This window comes from Argiope bruennichi, chromosome 4 (assembly GCF_947563725.1).
Source record: "Argiope bruennichi chromosome 4, qqArgBrue1.1, whole genome shotgun sequence".
Classification (NCBI taxonomy): Eukaryota; Metazoa; Arthropoda; class Arachnida; order Araneae; family Araneidae; genus Argiope; species Argiope bruennichi.
The window spans coordinates 129,247,153-129,259,604 of record NC_079154.1 but is presented as its reverse complement, the minus strand read 5'-3'; the positions used below and the strand labels follow the sequence as shown (position 1 = coordinate 129,259,604).

The 12,452-nt window shown below is 28.2% G+C and overlaps 1 long non-coding RNA gene across 1 annotated transcript; it reads left to right on the top strand.

Moving 5' to 3' along the window:
• Positions 1-427: 427 nt before the first annotated feature.
• Positions 428-5,169, top strand: LOC129967061 (uncharacterized). The gene is made up of 5 exons (XR_008784345.1): positions 428-489; positions 2,811-3,084; positions 3,343-3,434; positions 3,973-4,046; positions 5,037-5,169. It is a non-coding gene; the product is annotated as an uncharacterized LOC129967061 (long non-coding RNA).
• The last annotated feature ends 7,283 nt before the right edge of the window (positions 5,170-12,452 follow it).

Genomic DNA, 12,452 nt, shown 5'->3' with positions numbered 1-12,452 from the left:
TACACTAAAAAAATTTCAAACATTTGATTTTTCACAATTTAACAGGATTAAAAAATATGTAATAATTAAAAGTTCTTTTATTTTAGCAACAAACAATCTCATTAAAAACTTAACATTTTAAACAAACATTTGATTTTTCACAATTTAACAGGATTAAAAAATATGTAATAATTAAAAGTTCTTTTATTTTAGCAACAAACAATCTCACTAAAAACTTAACTACTAATGAATTTCCAAAAAACTTTTGCAATATAGAGGTTTTGATAAGAGAAGGACTGTCTGATTTCTGACTTCCTCCGTTTTGTTGGCTTTGAGTTATGGCCCAACAGATGGCGCTTCAATTATGATGACGATGCATTATAACGAAACGTGGTAGGCGTATATAGCTTTAAACGCAGAAAAAATAAATTTAGTTTTATTTAACGAAGTGCAATTGCCCTAACAAGTGTTTTTGCTTCACACTGTCTTTTGGAATTGTACTTTGAATGAGTAAGTGTTTTGCTTTCTTGTTTAAATGAATTTGGTTCTATTTTCATGGTATTTTGTTGTTTGATTTGCCGTGTTCTTGTTTGGATTGATTTTTGGAAATGATTTTACTTGTTTTTGTATAATTGTCTTTAATCTTGTGATACTAATTTTATCTCCAAAACCTCAATTTCCTGGGATTTTCGGGTCACGAGGGGTCAGTTTGTTGGACGAAAGTCAAACCCCTCACAGAAAAAAATCCCTGGTTTGAATCCTTGCCTGAGGGTGACTCTTGAGAAAGTCTTCAGGCCGGATTCATTTTATATTTCTTTTTGATTCTTTAGCTGTAAACATTATTTATTTCTAATAATTTTTCCAATTTAGTTAAGTTCATTTGCGTTTTAGTTGTAGCAGCATTAGCGCTCTCGCATTACAATGTATATTTTATTATATAGATTCAGGAAATTTTATATAGGTGGATTTTCATATTGATTATTTCTGGATTAATAGTTTTTATTTTTTAATTCCATGTTACTCTATTACCTACATTGGATTACTAGATAATGTGCCTAGTATTAAACTGCAGTAAGTCGTCAGTGTCTCATTTTTTAAACAATCTCTAAAGACACATTCATATACCAAATGGCAATAAAAACATCAAACTATTTGGAATATTTCCTTTTTCTATATATGGAAACTGCGCAACCGCACATCAGCGTGAATGTAGCGTATTGGATGAGTTGCGCAGTGAAATATATTGTATTTCGTTTTGTGGTGGAATAGTTTAATATGACGTTGAGGGGAAAAAAAAAAGTAAATAAGAAAATTATGTCCTACTTACTCTTTAAACTATTCTCCGTCAGTGTGAATTGAATTATAATTCTGTAGGCGTTTGCATTGACAAGATCCTCTGACTATTAATTAAATCGAAACTAAATTCGGTTCATTTTAACATTCAATAACAAATTGGCTTTTCTTTTCTGTTGTTGATTACGCTTTGCTTCAATCATGTAAGTTGAAAATCTATTTTCCCATGTTCAATTCTCTGATATATATGTAGGTTGATTTTTTTTTTTTTTTTTTTTTTTTTTTATCGATGCGTTTCATTTAGTATACAGTAAAGCAATCAAAAGAATAAAGTTTCATAATCATTTTAGTGTATTATGCTGTCGGATCACGAACAAAATTTCAAAATATTGATACTTTAAATATTATAACAATGTATATCAATATACATCATAGATCTTGGAATACATGATGTTTCACTTAGGATACAATTTTATCTTATTTCCTTTTATATTTTCTAAATAGTTGTAAAATCATAGGAAGGAATCTGTCGTACTTAACTTAGTTCTATAGAATGCCTCTATTGCTAATAAGAAGTTATATTGAAGTTTGAAGCATGAATTGCTAATTGTTATCATTATTATCTAATTGAAATTTCAGCTTGTGTAATCTATGTTATGATCTTTATAGTATGATCACAAATTTCAACTTGCATTTGAAAATATTAATGTAGTAATTTAATTCATATATATGGTAGTTTTTTTTTTTTTTTTTTTTTTAAATTTGGCAGTTCATGCACATATAAATGATGTAGATTGAGATATTTATCTTTTGTAATTGTGATTGAGTTAAAATAGATTGTACTACTTTATTTACATTTTTAAGGGAACAGTGGACTTTGAAATAAGCAAAAAGTAATGAAAATGCGTCATTTTCATTTTTATAGTTTCATCATCAAATTATATGTTTATATTCAACTAGAATCGTGTTATAAAATGTTATTGTTCAATAAAATAAATATTTGAAGGGTTAGGAGGAAAAAAAATTCTTTAACTCGCTTTTCTCAATGATATTGTAATTAGATTAATTAGATTTACATATCTTTCAAATATTCCAGGTGTCTTAATTTTTGAAGAAATTAAATGAAGTTAATAATTAAAAGAAAATGGGGTATGCATTTTATGTTTCGAGTTTTTAAGTCAATTTTAATTCAAAAAACATAAAATTTTTATGAAAATTCAGTAAGTATGCATAAGTGTTTCTAAAAAATTAGCATTTAGTTGGAAATAGACAAAATCACACGTAGTTTTGTTCCACATAAATATTACACAATGTAAATTTAAACACCTTAACTAAAACACCTGGAATATTTTGAAATTTTTAGAAATCATATTAAAATTTTTTTAAGTAATATATTTTGTTTTAAAATGTTTTTTTTAAAGAAATTTGACGTATTTATATCTTAATACATATGCATACAAGATTTCATAACACTAAGTGAATAGTCAGTTTCTTTTTTTAAATTTGTAATTATTTTTATTTGATGTTTTTTTTACTAGTACTGTCCTACTAATCGCCTCCAGAAGAAAGAAACTGTTGGTTTGGGACGAAATCTGCCTGGCTTAGATTACCTCCTAATATAAGAAACATACGAGCAGAAATTAACTGCCATACGTTCAAACCCAAATATTGGAAAGCCCTTAAAAGGGCATCACCAGGGTTCGTCTTCTGTCCGTATTAATAATGCGGACAGAATTGTATATAACTTTAACGATACAGTGGTTGATATACAAGCCCTTGGACCTCATGATAGAGCATATCGATAGGATTATGGTAAGTTGAGATTTTTTAACACATTTATTTTTGTGCAGTTTAAATACTTATTATGAATTTCCTGCAAAGAAGGTAAAACCGTGATTCGTTTTCTTTAATTTTTTTATTTTTATTTGAAGGTTTTTAATTTGTGTTCGTAAGTAAACCCGCGGATAATCGGGAGTCTACTGTATTTATTTATTTGAATTACCTGCAAATAAGGTAAAACCTTGATCAGTTTTTTTTTCATTTGATGTTTTCTTTTTTTTTTTTTACTAGTACTGTCCCACTAATAGCTTCTAGAAGAAAGAAAAACTGTTGGTTTGGGACGAAACCGTCTGTTTTCCTGATCGTTTCCAATTTCGTATTCAGTAAGTAAAATGTACTTGTGTAAAATGTAAATGTGATTTCTTTAGCTATATTCCCGGAATTTGCTTATCCTATTTAAAATCCAAGCGGTTTTTGTATACAAGAATTTTATATTTTGTATTTTTAGCTAATTTATATTATCTGTTTTATGATTACAAATTCTTATCTGTTGCAATGTTTAAAAATTTTTGTTATTATGCAGTTACATTTGATTCCAAGATTGTATTCAATTATAGTGCATTTCTGAAAAAAGAATAGGAATATGCTCTCTAAGAACTGGAATTACTTTAAATAAGTTTAGTTTTCGAGTATAGCAATTTTTGTGCTGGTTTGAATGAATTTGATCATGAGAAATAAATTCTTGAATCGTTTAATAAATTGTGTTTATCTACATCTGAAGTAGCATGTAGAAGTTAGATTCAATGTTAGCCTGCCATTTTTTTGCTATTCCCGATATATTTATTATAATCTAAGCGATCTTGTTTAGAAATGATCTTTGTCCATTACATTAGAGATATTAATTTTTTTTTTTTTTTTTAGAAATCAAGAAAATGGGGTTTTGCTGGTGAGTGCTGCCATGGTGTTTTTCAGATTTACCATTTTTAATATTTTAGGTAAGCTTCAAATCATTTTTCTAATGATATAGACAGGCATATTGAAATGATTAAATCTTAATGGTAGCAGTATTTCTAAAATCATTCTTTTAATTTTTTTAATCAAATGGAAAAATTTAAATAAAATATAATTTTCTTTCCACCTTTAATTTTTTGTATTGTTTAAATTAATGCCTGAGATGTAATATTCCTATTTTAATTACGAGTCATCTCTGATTAATTTGCAATGATTTATTAATATAAGACGTCAAGTTTTTGATTTTCTTCTTTTTAAAATAAAATTGCAGCTTTGCTGTTAAATAGCTTGTCGAATACCCGTGTTTCAAATTGATTCTGTTTTATATGATCTAATACGTTTTTGAATGGCAAATGCAGAAATTCCTTTTAAATTTCTAACATATATAATTTATCTTTAGAATTTTTGGCCCGTTTAGAAAATAATTCGCAAATAAAAAAAATGATGCATTTTCTAATTCTGTAATTTGATTATTGGTGTTAATGTTTCCTGATCTCGCAGTTAATTCATAAGCGTGTTGTGTAGGTAAAATTTAGATGCAAATGCATTATGATATTTAAATTTTAAAATTATAATGTTGTTATCCATAGTTTCATTCTCCAATTTTAACTAGAGTATAGCATATTGTTAAACTATGATATATCAATTTTAAGTTCTATTATTGTTAAAGAAATTATCTGTTATCCATTTAATGGTAATTATTGGAATATATTTTGGCACTGCTTTTCAATAGTTTATAGTCTGTGTATTTTTTCAATAGGCGGTTCAAAATCACTTTCTACCTCATTATTGGTTGCCTGGTACCGGTAACGTGGTAGAAACTGTGACCTTGAACAGTCTATAGAAAAAAACAGACTATAGTTATAGTGCTCAACATATTGCATGTGTAAATAGCTCTTGATCATAACTTATTTTTCATTCTATTTCATTTTATTTGATTATTAAAAGATTATTTATACATGTTATATTTTCAGTGAAGCCCGTCTTCTGTCCTGGGATTTATGAAATTTATATGTGAAATGAATTCTTCAGAGAAATACTTTCCCCCTGTTTTACCAGGGTGCAAACTCATGTTCCGTCCTGGTATTGATGTTACGCCATCATGTATGTATGTATGTATGGACATCTAATAATAAAACATTTTTAAAAAATGCTGTGCAGCTTATTTTCCAAGTAATGCACTCTTTTGTATTTTGTCATGCAAATTTTTGTTGCATATAAATGTTAAATAATCATTTTAAGCAGAAATTGCTTTAAATTAGTGTTTAGAAATTAAAGTTAATATGCTAGACTGTGTATGAATTTCATACTGCTGACTATTTTGAATCCTTGCCTGAGTGTGACCCTTGAAAAAGTCTTCGGACCGGATTCATTTTAAATTTTGACTGTAAACTTAATTTTTATTTCTACTCCTATTTTGGTTAAACTCATTTGTGTTTTAGTTGTAGCAGCATTAGCGCTCTCTAAATCCAATGTATATTTTATCATATGGATTCAGGAAATTTTATGTAGATAATTTTCAGTGTTTATTTCTGGATTGATAGTTGCTTAAGAGAATCAATTCATTGCTTTGTAATACCCACAGATGCGTCTGAACTTCTTAATTTTTCAATTCAAACTTTTCTATGACGATAAGTAAAGTTAGCAGAGTAAGACTATTTGCCATAAAGTTAGCGATAAAGTCATAAAGATAAGTCACGAAATTATGCTTTCACATGAATATATTACATAGGCCCGAAGATTTGTTAAGTTTCCGCCATTGAAATTAGAGATGCGTACAAAAATATTTTTTCGTTGTAATTTGTATTAATAATATTACGATGAGTATGACTCATCTTAATTACGACTTATTACGATGAGTATGCATGGTTAGAGATAAAATCATAAATTATTCGATTTTTTAAATAATAAATTGTACTAAAGATCTCAAAATACTTCTGTTTTTAAATGAGATAAATTCATATATTCACCAAATACACGGTGATAAATTTTATAAACCCTTCTTTTCAGGTTTTTAAGAATTTTATATTAAAAAAGAAATAAAATAATTTCCATTTTAGAATTTACAAGTTATTTAGGAAGAAACTAATAAATCAAAGATTTATTGGATTTGTTAAACGTTTGTGAATAAATATTTCTATGATAGATCTATCATTTTTTAAGTTATTCTTTGTTAGACTAAAACAAATTCCTTAAAGAAGTTAATAAAATAAAGATTTGTTATTTTATGCAAAGTATTGTTTAAATTAATACTTAGTCATTTTGGAAATGTTGCAAATAGTAAGTAGAAAGTTATTTATTTTCTTTTGTTTTATAGTTGGAAATTAAATAATAGCTGAACATATAAATATTTTAAATTATATTCAGCTAACAAAGTCTTTACTTATTAACTATGGATCTATATTTGAAAATGTGGCAAAGTGTTAATAAGAATTATTAAAAATGTGCCAAAGAATTCTATAAAGCTTAAAGGACAGCAACATAATATTTCAAAATCTAGAAATAATCTTAAGAATTTCTATCTCCCATTTCACTTCATCCAAAAATAAAAGTACGCTTCACCAAAATGCCTGAAGCAGTATCATTTGTAGATTTCCTCCAGCAATAGACGATATCTTTTCGAGAAAGTGAGTTCAATATCTACGATAAGCAATAGACCTGAGCCTCCAGATATCCCATTTCCCTCTATTTTCTTGACAGATGTATCGCTCACAGAGGAGCTCTTTTCTGCTGCTTCTAAAGGTGGGTTCAGACGAGGCTTATTATTGCGCGCAATAGAAGGTCACGCCTACTTCAAGAAAATCACGTGACTGCAACGGGACAATGGCAAATGGTTGTCCCGTCGGGACAACTATTAGCCATTGTCCCATCAACGTTGTCTCAACTGTTCACACGGGGACAATAGAGGGACAACAGTAGAAAGACAACGATTGCGCGCAATAAAAAGCCTCGTGTGAACCCTCCTTAAATGTAATCTCTTGTAAGGAGAAAGCGGAAAGAGTTTCCTTTTCGCCACTTACTACACGTTAGGCCTTTGTCAGGATGCTTCTTCTATGGGGGTTCATTGGATGTTGCTGGCAGATGAAAAGATACGGGAGATAACTTGGCCATTTGGAGATAGGACAGAGAAGAGCCGATTGCCTAGTATATTATGTTGATGGTTGTCTGGAAAGGTGAAATGTGTGTATGGTTACTATGGAGTGGTATATTTATTATACTTAGGCTGATTTATTAAGAGATTTTGAGTTTGGCGAAAGTATATCAGACCAAAAAAGATTGTTTTTGGACTAGAATTTGAGTTGCATCTCAGAAGGATAAAGAAATTTAGTTTCTTACTGTAAAAAATTGTATACAATATAGAATTCTATTTTCCCTTAGATTTTAGGAATGTTTTCTATACTAAGAAATGTCATAGAAAAATGTTATAATTGTAGGATATAGTGTAAATGAAAGATAATAAAATTTTGTTGGATTAAAAAGCAACATTTAAAGGTATACCATTGCATTTTGAAAGTTATATATTGGGATTATTTGTTATTTTCCTAAAATTATATCAATTTCTGGTTTTCAATATGGTAGGTTATTATGAGTGATGTTTGAATATAATTGCACTATAAAAAGTTAATGCAATTTAATTAGTTATATTGCGACATTTAAGCTTTAAAAACAAAACATTTTTTTGCATAATTTATTCTTGTTTAATATTATGTTGGAGCTCCAATCAAAATACTCATTTATAAAACAATATTTTATGCTCATTTTTAAGCTTTGACATTTAAATATATATCAAAAAGAATTATTAAATACTTTCTAAAAATGATAATTTCTAAAATAATTGAAATTTTCTCTATTTTAGAAAATGCCAATTTTAAATGATATTATACTCTTTGTATTTATCAATACATATCGTTAAATTGATTATGAACTACTAGGAATTATAAAATCAGTATAATATAAATAATTCAACAACAAAAATAATAAGACAGATTTTTCTGGGTTTTTTTTTGAAACGAAATCTATCAAAATTTCAATAGCATCACACATAAAATAAATGTAAAATATCTACCCATTAAGGAATGGTAAAAGTTTTAAATTTTACAATGACAAATAAGGATTTTTCTTGTTCTTATCTATTACTTGCATACGAATTAATCATTAAAAACTCGTAATAATTTCTTTGATATAAATATGCTATCTTAGACTTAGTAATCAGTATTTAGGCGCTGTAACTCCAATTTAATAAATCAAGTTAGTCAAACTGACATTTATATTAATGATAACATATTCTTTCATGTCATTTGCACAGAATGTCGGAAGGATTAAATTATTTTCAATGTAGCTGCAATGCTTTCAAATGCTAAGATCTCTTACTAGACTCATTTCATTTAAATTGAAAAAAGTTTATTTTGAAACTGAGTAAATCATATCACAACGAGTTTTAAAGCAGAACTTTTTGTTGGAGTGATATCATATGGAAATGTTTCTTCACAATTTGGTTTTCAATTAATAGATTTGTTCAATAAATCAAAATCCTGATATTGCCATTAGGAAAAGGAACTAAAAGTAAATATTCCTATTTTAAATACTGTTTTTCAGAATTAGACCAAAGCATACTATAACGAAATTAAGAATGCTCTGACAATTGATAATGTTGAACTTCATCTATCGATTTGTGTTAAGAAAACTATCGGTTTTAAATTCTAAAGGGATTTTATTTTTGCTTGCTATCTATCTTTAAAAACTGTTATTTGAATCACCCAACATTATGTCTATATGTTTGCACACTTGCAGTAAATTGTTTTTAAAGCCAAAATAAAAAATAGTTTAATAGAGCTAAATTGAATAATTCCAAATCATATACGTCAAAAATAGAATTTAATATCAAAATATTTCTATATTTATTCGAAATTTTACGTATCAAATTTACGCACATGCGCAGAATTCATTCGTATTCTTAGCATTGTGCTTTTAGACCCGATTGACACCGTATTTAAAATTTTACTGGACAGTCGTAATGAGATTCTTGGACCCTTCTGAAGCTCTCAGGTTAAGAGGATTGGTGGCTGGATCGGCAGAGTGTTCCCGTTAGTTTTGAAGGTCTTCAGTTCGAGGCCCGAAGCCGACAGATATTTTGATATATTTTTCTTTTTTTTTTAAATTTATTTTAGCTAGTTTAATTCCATCATTCCTATAGATAAATTGAATAATTCCAAATCATATACGTGAAGAATAGTATTTAATATAAAATTATTTCTATATTTATTCGAAATTTTACGAGTCAAAATCACGCACATGCGCAGAATTCATTCGTATTCTTAGCATTGTGCTTTTAGACCAGATTGGCACCGTATTCAACCCATCGAGCGCCGACTGTCTTGCTTAAGAATGTTCTTTATTTTGACTGAGGCCGTTTTAAGGTTGAATACAATTTACTAGATAAGAAATTGGCAGAACGTTCGTAAACCGGCCTGGTATGTTTTTGCTTTCCTCTGACCATTCACAACAATGGGTAAACTTTACCGCGTCTCTATCATCACCACCCCCTAAACACCAGGGATTTTGAATAGTACTGACTGATCAATCAAGTAATAAATCTGTCGACGCAGGGCAATTGCCATGTCATAGAATTAATTAGCAAAGAGTGGGACGGAGAATCATGTTGGTGCGGTAAAGCAGCGAATTATTGGTGGTCTAGTCACAGATGACTCATCGGGGTCTCATGATGTTAAAATCTTCTTAGCATCTGTAACCATTTCTTATCAAAGCAAAAATAATATTCACAAATAGCTTTTAAAAAATGCAAAGCTAATATTTTCGTAAATTATCAATTTTGAAAGCATAATAAAAATTTTAATTAAAATTTTTCCGTGGCAATTCGAAGGAAAGTAAATTAATTATTTTGACATTTGTATATTAATTTATCGAATTTAAGTATATTTTACATCAATATATTTCATGATGGAAGTAAAATTAAATTGTCTTCATTGTTGCTTCTATCATTTCATCTTAATTTTTTTCCGTTGTTGATATCAAGATATGATCCAACTAATTATTTAATGTTGAGTACGTTTCAGTGGTATGCTTTTGTTAAAAATTTTGTTGTATTTTAGATAAAGTTCAAGTGCAGAATCAAGCATTGGTGAAAAAATTTTAGCTCATTTTTGAATATTGCTATTAGGATTGGCCTTAGGAGTTGCATTAGAAATAAATTTCCTAAAGGAAGCAATTTTTCTATTGGAAACAATATTCAGTAGTATCTGATCAATATCTGAATTTCAACCAGAATATAAACAAATTTAGTAAGAAAATCCACTTGCCTTGTATTAGTGAACAGAGAAATTGAATTTTTTATTTTACTTTTTAGTCATTAATTATTATTAAATATATTAAGAAGTACGTCTTTAAATGTTCTATGAAAAAAAAAAAAAAAACTTTAATGGATATGAAAATCAAAAATAGATTTTATGTCAAACAAAGTGTGTGCTCTACTAAAACTGATTAAAGAGCAAAGCTTAAAAACTTTTTTTCATATATTATTGCCATAATACCCACGTTAATTTTATAAAAAGAACAGTGCTTTCGGGAGTGATGAATTAATCTTTTACATCCAAGACTCATAAATTTAAAAAATGGTAAAGATTAAAAGAACTACTCAGAACATCTTTCAAGAATTCATTCTTGTCTTGCTGAATGCCTAGCAAGGGAAAATATCCTCCCTTTCTATGTGAGATTCGTATTAAAAGTACTTCTATTGTACAATCTGCCTGGCATATGTTCTATATAACCCATTTTGAGACACTAATTTTTATTGAATAGGCTGTTGTCACCAGATGTAACACTTCTCTTTGTAACGTAACTTGGGCAATTTTAAGCACTAAAGCTACCGACATTTTACAGCTTGATTTGATCGTAAAACTTCTATTAACAATGCGGACAAGCCGAAAAACTACTTTCACATAGAGAAACACATGGATTTTCTTACCGAATGCTAGCAATTGAAAGGAGCTGAGATCCATAAATAAAAAAAAAAGTTCTGAATCCACAGCCTTGTGATACGTTCAAACAATTAGAAATCGTATCAGCCTTTAATACATTTATTTAATTTCATTCAATAGCTAATGCTGTTTTAATGCAAAGCAATAATTATAATTGCACAGATACATTTATTAATTCTATTCTTCAAAGTAATGTCATACTCATCACCGAATTTTGTTGAATATAAATAAATGTTTTCCTTTTATTAAATATATTTTCTTTCTTTCATATGCTAAACTTTTTTTTAATATTCCTTATTATTACTAAGTAATTTTTTTCATATACGCTTTTCGCAGCTCGTCGCAAGACACAAATCTTCCTCCCATTTGAGTGTGCTTTGATTTTTTATAGAGATTTTAAATATATATATATATTAATAATATAATTATATATTTTAAAGATGTAGTTTCTAAAAAATATTTTTTATATTTATAAAAGAAGGTTTTTTTCCCTACCTGAGCCCCCCCCCCAAAAAAAGACAAATATGATTTGCAAAAAGCAGTAAAGAACGCTTGTATTTAAATAATGAAATAAAAAATAAAATAAATGCTTTTACTAAAAATTCCCTCTAAACAGTAAAAAATAAATAATTAGATCCAAAAAATTTTCCTTTCATTACGTATTAAATGCTTGGCCAAAATCTATATACAAATCTTAAGCAATAGTTAAAATTACATTTATAAATAAATATTTGTCTCGCTTAGAAATCGGGATGAAAATAAATTTAAAAATTTTATATAAGGATTCTTTTAAATATTTTACTGCATTTTAATAAAAGTATTATTAAAAGTTCAAACGTACTTTTTTGCGTACTAATCACAATCATTAACTGTTATACATGATTATGATATGTAAATATGAGGGATTCCCTACTTTTATTAAGTATAATAGTTTTCATTTGGATATTAAATTTGTGGCGAAATAATGAAATATTCAAATCAGGAATGAAGTATACAGCTCATATCACCAATCGATCCTGCAATCGTGAATTCTTACGAAAAACGTTGTTTCCTCTTCTCGGGAGTTCATTCCCCTAATTAGAGAGACCACCCAAATTCTAACTGTCAGCGAAAACCACAAAATGACCTTAACAAGCAGATGACCCACCCCGTTTATTGCATTTAAGGGGGAAAGCATTGGCGACTTTCTACGTTCCAGCCGGGTAAATAGCAGTTTGCGTAAAGCAACTTCCTACGTTCCAGCCGGTTGAAGGGTTAAATTAGAGGGTGTTTTTTTTTATAGCATTCATGCAAGATTTTCAGTTAAGGAAATATTCAGAAAAAATTCATCATCTAAACTATATGTAAACACAAAAAAATGAAATTTTACTACAAATGACTTTTTATTAATTTTAT